This window comes from Zalophus californianus, chromosome 6, assembly GCF_009762305.2.
Source record: "Zalophus californianus isolate mZalCal1 chromosome 6, mZalCal1.pri.v2, whole genome shotgun sequence".
Classification (NCBI taxonomy): domain Eukaryota; kingdom Metazoa; phylum Chordata; class Mammalia; order Carnivora; family Otariidae; genus Zalophus; species Zalophus californianus.
Window position 1 is genome coordinate 121146881 of NC_045600.1, and position 13922 is coordinate 121160802.

The following is a 13922-nucleotide window of genomic DNA, read 5'->3' on the forward strand; positions in this document are numbered from 1 at the left end:
ATTGATCACAACTGAGTTAAGAATTCCTGGAAGGGGAGTTTTTGGTCCAGAAGGAACAGCAAGGAGAGGAGGGAACACAGTGCATCAGAACATCAAAGGAGGCCAGTGTGGCTGGAACTCAGAAAAAGAAAGAGTGGTGAGCAGGAGGCCAAGCAAGGGTGTCCAAGGTGCAATAGTAGGAAAGGGGACATTATCACATCTGCCTTTAAAGGCCTTCTGGCAGTCCTTGAAGAAAATAGACTGAGGAGAGAAAGAGTGGGTGCTAGAGCACTCCACAGACTCTGTCAACACAAGGACAAGGCTTAAACCAAGATCTTAGAGCCCATGAAAATGCTAGATGACTGGAGAGTGTGCAAGCTTTCATAAAGCAAGCTGAGGGACAAAAGAATATATGGCAAAAAGAAGCAATGGCAACATGACACCCTGAAGCCCAACCTAAGAGGTGGGTTGTGCATGCCAGCAGCTAGGCCTCAGTGGCCTCTCCCCAGACAGCAGGGAAAGGTGTTCTTCCCCTCCTGACCTCCAAGGGCAGGACACCCAAGATGGGTCCATAGAGTCCAATGCAGCAGCAGTGCCCCTCCCTCATTGTGTAAGGTGCAAACCCATGACTAGAGGTCAAGAATGATGAATAAGAAGATTTGCAATTCAGCATTAGATTTCTCAACCATTTCTCAAGAGGATAGGGACACCAACAGCTATATCTATTCAAAGAGAAAATTAAGTATGTGTGATGCATCTATAGAATCCTAAGGATAGCAAATAACCTAGAGAACACAGCAAACCATTCCTGTAGGACAAAACCAAACCCATAAAGGATGAAGCACATGTAATAATACACTAGCTTTGGAGAGGTGCAGAAAGCTTAGTAAACCACTCTAAGATAATGTTATTCTCCAGGTGGAAGAAATGGACCCCATTCTCCCAGGCTCCTCACTATGTTCCTTTGCAACCTCAGTTTAAAAATATTTATTTATTTAAGTAAGCTCTGTGCCCAATGTGGGGCTTAAACTCATGACCCTGAGATCAAGAGTCACATGCTCTAGGAACTGAGCCAGCCAGGCGCCCCATTGTCTTCTAATTCTTGACACCTCTGACCCATGAATGCAGTAGAAGGCAGCCCTTCTGAAGCCAGAATAACCTGGTACTAGTTACTAATAATCCTAGTAACCCCACAAGTGAATGGCACACCACTTTTGCAGCTTACACTGAGATCAAATACATACAGTTTAAATACACAGATAAATTAAACATGATAAAAATTTATTACCTGCTATTTGCATTTAATATGGGTCTATATCTCCACTGTCCAACATGATGGTCACTCACCATGGTGTAGTTCTTGAATGGGTGTGACTACTTGAAATTGAGATGTGCTGTAAGTGTAAAATACAAACCACATTTCAAAGAGTAAATACAAAAAACATTAAAATATCTCATTAAGGAGCAGTGTGAATTAAAAAAGGTGAGAATATCCCTGGACCTGCCAAAGTCCATGTGCCACTGCATCCCTGTGTGGCCATCACCACCATGCCCAAGAGAAAGGCTGAAGCGGATGCTAAAGGAGATAAAGCCAAGGTGAAGGATGAGCCACAGAGAAGATCTGTAAGGTTATCTACTAAACCTGCTCCTCCAAAGCCAGAGCCCAAGCCTAAAAAGGCCACTGTTAAGAAGGGAGAGAAGGTACCCAAAGGGAAAAAGCTGATGCTGACAAGGATGGAAATAACCCTGCAGAAAATGGAGATGCCAAAACAGACCAGGCACAGAAAGCTGAAGGTGCTGGAGATGCCAAGTGAAGTGTGTGCATTTTTGATAACTGTGTACTTCTGGTGACTATACAGTTTGAAATAGTATTTTTTATCAAGTTTTATAAAAATGCAGAATTTTGTTTTACTCCTTTTTTTTTTAAGCTATGTTGTTAGCACACAGAACACTTCATTGTTTTGGGGGAAGGGCATATGTCACTAATATAGTATCTCTGAAGCTAGATTGACACAAGGGGAAAAATGTCTTTCCCTGCTAGTTTTGAGGAACTTCTTCTTGGCTCCCAGCAAGAGGGGTTCCTTGATGTTGACACACATGAGCTACCTTGGCACAAACACCTTGGTGGTGTGGAAAAACTAAAATTTATTTTTTATGTCCTCTGCTTCCTCTCTGCCTTCAACATAGACTTGACTGTTAAACCCAGGGACCTAATGGTTCCCAGTATGTCAGGCAATCTGGACTTGGAATCCCTTAAGAGTTCCTTTTTAGGCTTGGGGATCTTCAGATGGATAATTCTGCCATTTTCTTTTCTTTTCTTTTTTTTTTTAAGATTTTATTTATTTATTTGAGAGAGAGAGAATGAGAGATAGAGAGCACAGGAGGGAAGAGGGCCAGAGGGAGAAGCAGACTCCCTGCTGAGCAGGGAGCCCGATGTGGGACTCGATCCTGGGACTCCAGGATCATGACCTGAGCCGAAGGCAGTCGCTTAACCAACTGAGCCACCCAGGCGCCCCTAATTCTGCCATTTTCATTTCATTTCCTGAAAGTCAGGGTCAGCTTGTGAAAAGTTGTTAAAACAACATGCTAAATGAGAACTGTCAACCCTCACTCTAAACTTTCCCTGTTCAGAGAATCACATGAAGACTTCACTGGGTTTTACAGTAGCTTTCTGATTTTGGTAGTCCAATAAAGAAGGAAGTTTGAAAGTTGTTGTATACTGTTAACGAATGTCTGCCCATCTCTTGTCTGAAATACCATGACTGTTTACGAAAATGGTCTTTAATAAAGCTGGATACAGTTTGGCTTGGAAAAAAAATCTCAATGGTATTTTATATTTATTACATGCTGAAATAATATTTTGGGTATATTGAGTTAAATTAAATATATTAATTAATGTTACCTATTTCTTTTTGCTTTTTCTAATGGGGCACTAGAAAATTTCATATTACATACGTGGCTTGCATTATATTTCTTGGATATTGCTAGTCTGTATCATCTATCTCCTTAGAAAAAATATAAAAGGAACATTATTCCATATAAATTATGAATATTTCTGAGTGCTGTGATATTAGGAAAAGAAATGTGCATATCACTAAATTTAAAATAGTTGGCAATTGCTCATAAATGAAGTAACATTTTTTAGTGTCTACTGTGTGCCAAATACTGCTGGGTGTTTCACATATATAATCTCAAGCTTCACATATCAGACAAGAGTCACCGTTCTATCAGAGAAGTAAAACCATTAGGTAATACACATGTATAAAAACAAAATAAAGCGATTAATCTAGAGATTGATCTTAGGCAACTATGAGAATTGGTTAAATAGTCTCTGAAAGGCTTGTGTCTTCTCCTCTAAATCTTCAACTTGAAGTTTGCAGAGCAGGAAGATGCTTGCAAAGAGAGGAAGGGTAAGGAAAAGCTGGAACTCACAGGCATATGTTAAAACTAATAAAAATGGACAGGACCCATGTCAGCAATGGCGTGCTGGAGCCCTCTCATTCTAGCTCACAAGAATCTATTGTACATGTCTCTTCCCAGCCTCACATTCAGTCATACCACATTGGTGGCCTGAAATCATCCATACAAGGAGTATTTACACCATGTGAATTGGCAAACACAGCAAATCAGAGCTTTTTTTTTTTTCAGAAGAGTTGATTTTAAGACACTTCTTAATACACCTCTGTGTATCAGTCTTTCACTGCCTCTAATTTTCATGACATAGGTGATATAGGAGAAACTGATACCCTTCGCTGTGTAGGTTAACATCTACCTGACCCAGGAGGTGGAGAAGCTAATGGAAAATCAGCTGCAAGCTTAGCTGCTACTGCACACCAACAAGGAAGCCAGCAGTTAAGTGACATCGTGTGTGCCCTTGCTCCAACCTTCCAAGCATGATAGCTTGGAAGTGTAATAACTTGTATGTAACACACACAATTACTGCTTCATTTCTGCCCTCCAAATCTATGCAAAATGTTCCTTGAGTCCCACTCCAACTGGAAACATATGAAGAGAATTCTGGGGAACATAGTTGAGCTTAGCTCCATTGACACATTACAAAATCACTAAATTATACAACCATCTGAGAGATAAGGATTATTATACCCATTTTAAAGGTGAGGATGTCAAGACCCAAAAAACTTAAATTACATTTCTCCAGTTGCAGAACTGGTAAGGCAGAATTTGGACAGGTCCATGTGATTCTAATTCCCATGTTTCTCCCACCACCACACACTGGGTTCCAAAACAAGGACTTCCTTTAGAAAAGGTACATCCCCTCCACAAGGAGTTTCCATTTGAAGGAGGGAAACTCACCTCATTGAATAATTACTCCATATCTGTCCTTGTGCCAAATGTTTCACATTCAAGACTAACTCACTGAATTCTCATATACCCCAGTAGATGAGAAGATGTTACTTATATGAGAAGAAAATAAGGTGCTAGGAAGTTATCAAGCCTTCAGAAGTCTTATAAGGAGGTAGTGGAATACAAAAGAGGCAGAATGCAGACAGGATCAGAGCACTTCCTGGCCCCAGCCAAATGACCAAAGGGAAAAATAACTGAAGTGTGATACAGTAACTGAAAATACTTTATAGAGACCTATAAAGATATATTTCTTCTAATACAGTATGAAATAGCACAATTATCCTAAAGACAAGAAATTAAGACCTACCCATATCCAAGGAATCAGGGTCCCTCCTGACCTTACCTCATGGAAGGAGTGGGTTTTAGACAACTGTTGGCCTCTAACCTGATGGGCATGGGAAAAGGATTGTCTATGTCTTCCTCGTCTCCTCCCCATAAACCGGGTCTGCTCACTAAGACCTAGCAAATTCCTCCCCTCTGCAGTTTCTCCCACTTCTTCCCATTTGAGGCCAGGCATAACCCTATTACTAAGGTAGGCAGATGGCAGAGATGTGAAGTGAGGGCAGGACGCCCAGTTGGAGGTGGCTACAAGAGCAGGGAAGTGGTCTGGTAGCCTGAGTGGGGCTTTTTTATTCCAAAGAAAGGGAGTAATTGATTCTTCCTTCAATTTTCTCACTTATAATATTACTCTTTATAAATGCCTGTGTTTTGGGGGAAAGAGGGACAGACATGTAAAACAAAAACATGGTACAACTACAGATTCATCTAATGATTATGGGCATGTGTTTCAGGCATGTCCTTAACTTTGCTTTGGTTCAGCCTTCCAGTATTATTTTTCTAGCTTGTATTGATAGTCCATATAGTTAAGCTTCGTTGGTCTAGGAGGATAAAATATTAGAAAGGAATTTTAACAGCTCTAATGCTCCAGAAGGAAGACATTTCTAAAAATGGGCAGTTCTGTTTCCCAGGAATATGACCACACTTTCTCTCAATTTTCTAATTTACATTTATTGTGAAAATATTATTTATTTCTGAAGGATATTTGATTATTTACCTTGCAAATATTTTGTGTGAAATAATTAATTTTACTTATGTATATTTATTTTGATAAATGTACATATACACACTTAGATATGTATCCAAAATGTTTCTTATTAAGAATATAGTATGTGTCCATAATATAGTACATTTTAAGTAACATAGAGAACATAGGACTTCCTCTCTGCAAAGAGTTTCTGCTTTTATAAAAATTGTATTACACTCAATTATTTTCATAAATATTAGTAATAATATTGGTTACCCACTCACACAGCATGAATACTTACAAGAAATTTCAGCCTAGCCAATATTTGCCTGCAAAGCAGCTACAAGAACACATCTGTTAGTAGTAACTCAAAAAAGGAAATGAGCCCTTTTGGAGAGAAGAGCGTTTCAATCACTGCTCAGACACAATGGCATTTAAGAAGCTCGTTTTATTCTGTGGTCAGTATTTAGCAGGATTACTGAGTTGTAGCAATAAAGAAAGAACTTGTTTTTCAAAGAAATGTGTAATATCCCAGAAACTGGAATTCTACACCCCCCTGCTGGATTTTCTGGTTTATACGATTATTTTTAATAATGAAAAAGTAAAACCTAGATTTATGGAAAGTGGAAATGTTGTCAGTTCTTCGGATAGAATCATCTGCTCTCCAAGGCAAGCTGCAGTAAATGAACATTAAGATTCATTGTGGAAACGAGTATTTTGAAGGCAGTATACCTAAATAAGCAATTTCTGAAGGCATTTTTGCCCTGAGGACATGTACTTCCATAGTATTTAGAAAGTGAGTATTTTAAAGCAAGGAGGAAGCTGCTGAAATAAATAATAAAGAAATCTCTTCTTGTGACTTTATTTCAAAACCCAATACACCTCATATGTTAGCCTGACTTCCTTCTCCTGGGTCCTTCCTAAAATAGACTAATCTGGTAGAAACCCAACTGGTTGTAATACAATTCAATTCTGGCGCTAACCACCCAGAGTAAGCACAGACCCCACATGTTAAGATCCCCAACAAGACTGCCTTTACTTCAGGGGTCAGGAACACATTAGGTCTTCCCAAGCCACCCATGCTTCTGGCTGACTGGCTATGTATTTTGGAGTTATTATAGCCCCCACAGGTTTCATAATTTGCTAGAACAATTCACAAAATTCAGGAAAATGCTATACTTATAATTACAGTTTTATTCGTAAAGGATGAAAATCAGGAGGACCAGCCAAATGAAGAGATGCATGATACAAGATTGAGGAGGGATGCAGAGCTTCTATGCCGTCTAATTAAATCAGGGCAGCATGTCACTCTCAATTATATCAGTGTGCTCACCAACCGGGAAGCCCTAATGAGCCTCATGTTCAGGATTTTTATTGGAGTTTCATTACAGACCCGTGATTGATTAAGTCATTGGCCCCTTGTTTGAACTCAACCCCTACTTCCACTCCCTTCCCTGGATGTTGGGTGGGCTCAAAGTTCCAATCTTCTAATTCTGTGAATAGTTTTCCTGGTGACCAAGCCCCCAATCCTGAAGTTACCTAGAGGCCAACCCTGACTTACTTCATTAACATAATGATAGTGATAGCATAGCTATCTAATGGGCTCATCATTAACAAAGACTCTTCCATCACTTGAGAAATCCCAACGGTTTTAGAAGCTCTGTGCCAGGAATTGGGACAAAATTTAATTCTTTATTATACAACAAAGACAAAACAGACTCAGTATTATTTCCCCTTCCCCTTTTTTTCTTTCTTCCTCTTTTCTTTCTTTACTTAGTCATCTTTTCCCTTTATAGAAAGTTTTAAATAACACTGTTGATGCTTATGCTATATCATCAAGTGGAAAAATTAATACAACAATTTATATGCAATGATAGACATTTCAACTGTGTGTGTGTGTTCCCGGTTTTATTCATTTTTTATTGAGATATAATTGAAAAATAGCATTATATTAGTTTCAGGTATACAGCATGATTTGACATATGTATATGCTGTGAAATAATTACTTAATAAGTCTAGTTAATGTCCATCACTACACATAGTTACAAATTATTTTTCTTGTGATAACTTTCAGGATCTTTTCTCTTAGCAACTTTTAAATATGCAACACAGTATTATTAATGATAGTTACTATGTTGTACATTACATGCCCAGGATATATTTATTTTATAACTGGAAGTTCACCTTTGACCATCTTCACCCATTTTACCAACCTCCACCCTCATCAACTGTTTTGAAATTCAGAAAAGAGAGAGAGGGAAAGATGGAGAGATAAACAGAGAGAGAGAGAGAGAAGGAAATATGCCAAAATTTTAAATGATGAGATTCAGGGAGATTTTTTCCTACTTCTAAACTTCTTTTCAAATTTGCTAGGACAAGCATGTATGACTTTTATAAGCAGAAATTTTTTAAAAAAAGAAAGAAAGATAATGTAAGATCTAGGCATTCAAGTGGGGCAATGCTGTGCAGAGGTCATGACTCAGTTCTATATACTCTTGGAGCACCCAGGGGCCTGAGCTGTCTCTGGGTGAAGCTGGACCACCACATGAATTCTTCACAGGGTAACCCATCAATCTCTAATCCATTTCCCCATAAGTTCTAAAACCATCAATAAATTCTGCTTCCCAGGAATTTCCACTTTATGTCCTATAAAATCGACCTTATTATTTGATTCTACATGTGTCTTCTTTGCATACCCTAAGTAAACCAATGCCATCACCTACCAATTTCTCAGGTTCAAAATTTCAGATTCCTCTTTTTAAGTTTTTCTCATACTTAATCTAAGACATTGAACAATGGACAGTGTCTGGTACCATCAATTCTATGGCATTTCTTTTCTGTGTATCTCCTCTTGTGCCTGTTCCCAGTAATGCAGACCTTCTTTCCTTTCACCAAGACAATCACAACAGCCTTCTGGCTTGACTCCACTGTCCAGTTTCTGCTCCTATGATCCCTGTTGCCTATAATAGGCAGACTACTCATCTTCAGTCAAAGCTCTGATTGAGACAACCCTTACTAAGAAGACTGATGTTATTTCCTTAAATAACCAAGGCTAGCTGTGGTCCAAAGGCAAACTTTACTTGTGCATTAATGCCTATTCCTTCCATTCCTTGCCTGATGAGTCCCATATTGAAGAATTGTGACTTCTCTGCCAACACAGCACTGTCTTCCAAGTCCATTATTCCTATTGTTCATTCTCTTTCCTACCTAATTACATCAAACCCAACTCGTTTTAATTTTTATTTTAAATGTACAATACGGGAAAATATAAACAATACTAAAATCTCCATAATCGCACTATTTAGAGATAACCACTGGTAATATTTTGGTGTGTTTTCTTCATATTATTGTTGAAAATATGATTTTTAAGATTTATGAAGTATTAAAAAAAAGATTTATGAAGTATTAGGTGCCTGGGTGGCTCAGTTGGTTAAGAGACTGCCTTCGGCTCAGGTCATGATCCTGGAGTCCTGGGATCGAGTCCCACATCGGGCTCCCTGCTCAGCAGGGAGTTTGCTTCTCCCTCTGACCCTCTTCCCTCTTGTGCTCTCTATTTCTCATTCTCTGTCTCTCAAATAAATAAATAAATAAATCTTAAAAAAAAAAGATTTATGAGGTATTCTCCTTATGAATATGCTTTGATTTACATATGTTGTCATTTAATGGTGGCCACACAATTGCTCCCAGTTTTAGTCTTTGTAAATATTTTATATGAACATGATTTTTCATAATAATTGGCTACATTTGTAGTTACTCCTTTAAAATAGATTCCTAAAAGTGGGAATCCTGTGAAAAGGTTATGGAGTACTTCAAGACTTGTAAAACATGATGCATGTTGCTTTTCAGAGAGTTTTATACTGAAGATTATCATTTTTTTCCTAATCATTGCCAGGTTATTAAGCCAAAAAATGCTATTTCATTTTATTTTGCATTTAATTATCAATGATTTTGAACATTTTTGCATTAAGTCTTGCCATATTGATTTCTTATGCTTGGGCACTTAGCCAGTTTCTTATTATAATGTGTATTAATTGTTAAGAACCCATTGTATATCAGGATTCAGCAAACAAAAGCCCATATGCCAAATCCAGCCACCTGCCTGTTTTTGTACATACCACAAGCTTAAGAATGTTTTTTACACTGTTAAATAGTTGAAATTTTTCCAAAAAATAAAATATCTGTGACATGTGAAAATCAAATCAAATTTAAATATCAGTATCCATAGAAATGGCTTATTGGAACACAGCCACGATTATTCACTTACATATTGTCTACGGTTACTCTTGTGTTAGAATAGTAGAGTTGAGTAATTGAGACAGAGACCCTCTGTCTTACAAAGGCTAAGTATGTTATCCTTTACAGAACAAGTTGCCAACCCCTGGTATATATGGAAGAGAAAAAGTATGTAAACATTTCCCCACTGTGTTCTTATTATTGGCATTTTCCCTTTTATTTTTTCTAATTTCAGAAAGTTTACCTTTTTATGTAGTAAAATAGGTCTTTTTTTTTCTTTAAACTTTGTCCAATGTTTTCAGGTTTAAAAAGCACTTGTTTATTCAAGAATTGGTTAACTATTAGGCAATACTCTTTTCTATATTATTAATATAGGTTTGGTTTGTTTTAATTCACTTTAATTCACTTTAAATCATCTGTATCTTTACAATGCTAAAATATATCTTTGAGAAAAAATAAACTGTTTATTATTTATTTGAAATATCACATGCACTTTAAAATATTAAAAATTTTAGTTAAAAATTTCAATAATACCTTATCACTTTGGTGGCAGCTAAAGAAACTTACCAAAGCCAAATATTTTAAAAGTCTTTTACAAAAATACATTGAACAAGGCATTGTCTTGCATCTTTAAAAATAAAGTAACATTCAAAATATTTCCAGCCCAGGGCACCAGGATGGCTCAGTCGGTTGAACATCCAACTCTTGATTTTGGCTCAGAACATGACATCACTGTTGTGAAATCAAGCCCCACGTCAGGCTCTGCACTCAGTGTGGAGTCTGCTTCTCTCCCTCTCCTTCTACACTTTCCCCAAATTTCTCTCTCTGTCTCAAATAAATAATCTTAAAAATTATTTCCAGCATAACCCCCAAATTTAGTTTTATATAAGAAATTTTTACATATATATGTATCTTGTAATATGTAAAATGTCTGTATACATTTACCAACTTAACTGCATAGGCATTAGTTCCAATTCTTAGAAGAGTGAAAAAAGTGCTACTTTGTGTAGTTTTTGTATATTTGAGAACTGTTGTGAAATATACATAAAACTTCAGAAAATCAGTCAGTACCATCATTTTCTCTTTTTCTGAAAATACAACATTGTAACTGTCTTAATCCAATAAAAATTTATTTCCATTTTTGTCCCAAATAGTCCATTTGCCCAATAATATCTGTTGATTTTAAATTTTTCTCATATTGGTTTCTGAAATTCTCAGAACTTAATGCAGGATTCAGGACTACATATTCAGCTCCATTGATTTATCCATTCATTTCTGAGTCATTAAGGCACTGTTTTTAACAGACCTAAATTTTGGGGTGTGCATATAATTTCTTTATTTTTTTCAATTAACATCTTCTTTATTATTTTTATTGAAATTCAATTAGCCAACATGTAGTACATAATTAGTTTCAGATGTAGTGTTCAATAATTTATGAGTTGTGTATAATACCCAGTGCTCATCACATCATGAGCCTTCTTTAATGGCCATAACACAATTACTCTATCCCCCACCCAACTCCCTTCCAACAACCCTTAGTTCATTTCCTGTAGTTAAGAGTCTTTCATGGTTTTTCTCCCTTTCTGATAACTTCCCATTCAGTTTTCTCTCCCTTCCCCTATGATCCTTTTCACTATTTCTTAAATTCCACATATGAGTGAAATGATATGATAATTGTCTTTCTCTTATTGACTTATTTCATTCAGCATAATACCCTCTAGTTCCATCCACATGGATGTAAATGGTAAGTATTCTTCCTTTCTGATGACTGAGTAATATTTGATTATATATATATATATATATATATATATATATATATATATATATATATATCTCCCACTTCTTCTTTATCCATAAATCTGTCGTTGGACATCTAGGCTCCTTCCACAGTTTGGCTATTGTAGACTTTACTGCTATGAACATTGGGCTGTAGGTGCCCCTTCAGATCATGACATTTGTATCACTGGGGTAAATACACAGTACTGCAATTGCTGTGTCATAGAGTAGCTCTATGTTTAACTTCTTGAGGAACCTCCATACTGTTGTCCAGAGTGGCTCTTCCAGCTTGCATTCCCACCAACAGTGTAAGAGGGTTCCCCTTTCTACCAATGCTTGCCAACATCTGTTGTTTCTTGTCTTGGTATTTTTAGCCATTCTAACTGGTGTGAGGTGGTATTTCATTGTGGTTTTGATTTGTATTTCCCTGTGAATTTGATTTGTATGCCAAGTGGTGTGGAGCATTTTTTTCATGTGTCTGTTGGCCATTTGGATGTCTTCTTTGGAGAAATGTTTGTTCATGTCTTCTGCCCATTTATTGATTGGATAATTTGTTCTTTGGGTGTTGAGTTTGATAAGTTCTTTATTGATTTTGGATACTAGCCCTTTCTCTGATATGTCATTTGCAAATTTTCTCTCATTCTGTCAGTTATTTTTTGGTTTTGTCAACTGTTTTCTTTGCTGTGCAAAAGCTTTTTATCGTGATTAAATAAATAAATAAATAAATAAATAAATAAATAAATAAATATTTGTATTTAGAAATAAATACAAAATATTAATGGTAAAATTGGGGAAAAAATAAAAGCCTGATTGAAGAGGTTTCTTTTAGTAGTGATAAGTAGACAACCTGAAATATCCCCAGGCACCAAGATTGAGCCACAATACCTGGGAGGGAAGGAAGTAATCAGGTTGGGAAGAGGGACTAAGAGAGACTGAGTTCTGTGTCTTATAGCAATACCAAGCTGACCACCCATGATTAATCCCAACCCCCACTGACCTAGAAACATGGATGGTATCAATTTCCATTTACACTCAGAATCAATTTAAAACTAAGAAGTAGAACACACCAGAACCACTAACTTCAAATTTAAGGAGCTGTTAAAGGATTCCAAGACTGTCTATGAAGTGCCTGTATTGTGTAGAAGGATCAAATAATTTCCATCCAATATTATCAGTCCAGACTAGTGGTGGAAAGTGGGGTAGGTGTTGTGGTTGAAGTATGGTGTTTGTGATCATGGGCAACTTCTTTTGATGTTATTAAATTTAATTTCATAGATTGTAAAACTGGGATATAATTCCTATCTCATCATAAAGATAATATGTATGAGGAAGTTTTCTAAGCCATCAGGAGAGAGAAACTGATGTATAATCCAAAGTGTTAATCATCACCACCACCATTATAGTTATCATCATCCCGATCACTATCACCACCATCATCACAACCACTACCATAATCATCACTATCATTCATCATCACCACTGTAACAAAATTGGTCTAATAAATGAACATCTAATTTGATACTTCATATGAGACCAATCAGATCACAGTAGGCAGGTCACAGCACTAAATCTGCCTATCTGAGAATATTTTGATGTCAGCCAAGGCAAGAAATTATCCATTTTTATTAGATCCCATAGGCTAATATTTCTTAGATATACAGCTGGCTGGTGTCAATGCAATGGAAGGTTTTGGCAATGATCAGACACTTGCTTGATGTCCAATGTCAACATTAAAAACAAGCAAAAATATCACTCTCTTATTTTTTTTTACCCTCCAAATAAGTAGGAGTTGACTTTTAGTTACCAAATGCAGCAATCACTGGAAGGTTGTCAGCCAGCTACCCATGTGGAATTTAAGGTATTATGCATGATTAATTACCAAATTATTCAGGCAGGCACTGTTTGTAAGGAAAGCATTTAAAGCCTTCCTGGTGGCAGATTGTGCTGCTAGCAAGAAAAAGAGATGCTTTAATACTGCTCAGTCTATAAATGCATTTTCTTTAATAAAAACTAGTGCTATCATGTAAATATGTGATCTTACTCTGGGATTTTAGATATGGTCATCCTAAAACAATGGCTCCTTCCCACCTCGCCAGAGAAGGAGGTACATTAAGGTACACATGAAATGGTACAACTGCCCATCAGCATTAGACATACTGACCTTTTCATCTGTTTATTTTTTTCAGAGATTGTCTATGGGCCTATTAAAAATCTACCTCTAGCTTGATATATCCAAACTCTTTCAGAGTTAATAAGTTTATTAAGAAACAGAATTTTTTTAGAAAGAGCTTTAATTCTACAAATGCAATCACCTCAATATCATTTTAGAGGAAATTGTTTTTTACAGCCAGTGTTATATAGCTAAGCACTGCCTCATGAAGAAACAGCCAGAGGATTGATAGCATCTTAGTGCCGGTACTTTGTGAAGTGTCTTTGGTTGGGGTGATGCTGTACGTACTCTCCAAGTCATTGTGCAAATATACCAAGTGAATTTGGTTTCTTCATAGAGAACCACTAAAAAACATCTTTCCCACTCCACAGAAAA

At 36.8% G+C, this 13922-nt stretch overlaps 1 pseudogene; it reads left to right on the forward strand.

Annotated features, from left to right (window-relative positions):
• The first annotated feature begins 1527 nt into the window (after positions 1-1527).
• LOC113910135 lies at positions 1528-1793 on the forward strand (annotated as a pseudogene).
• The last annotated feature ends 12129 nt before the right edge of the window (positions 1794-13922 follow it).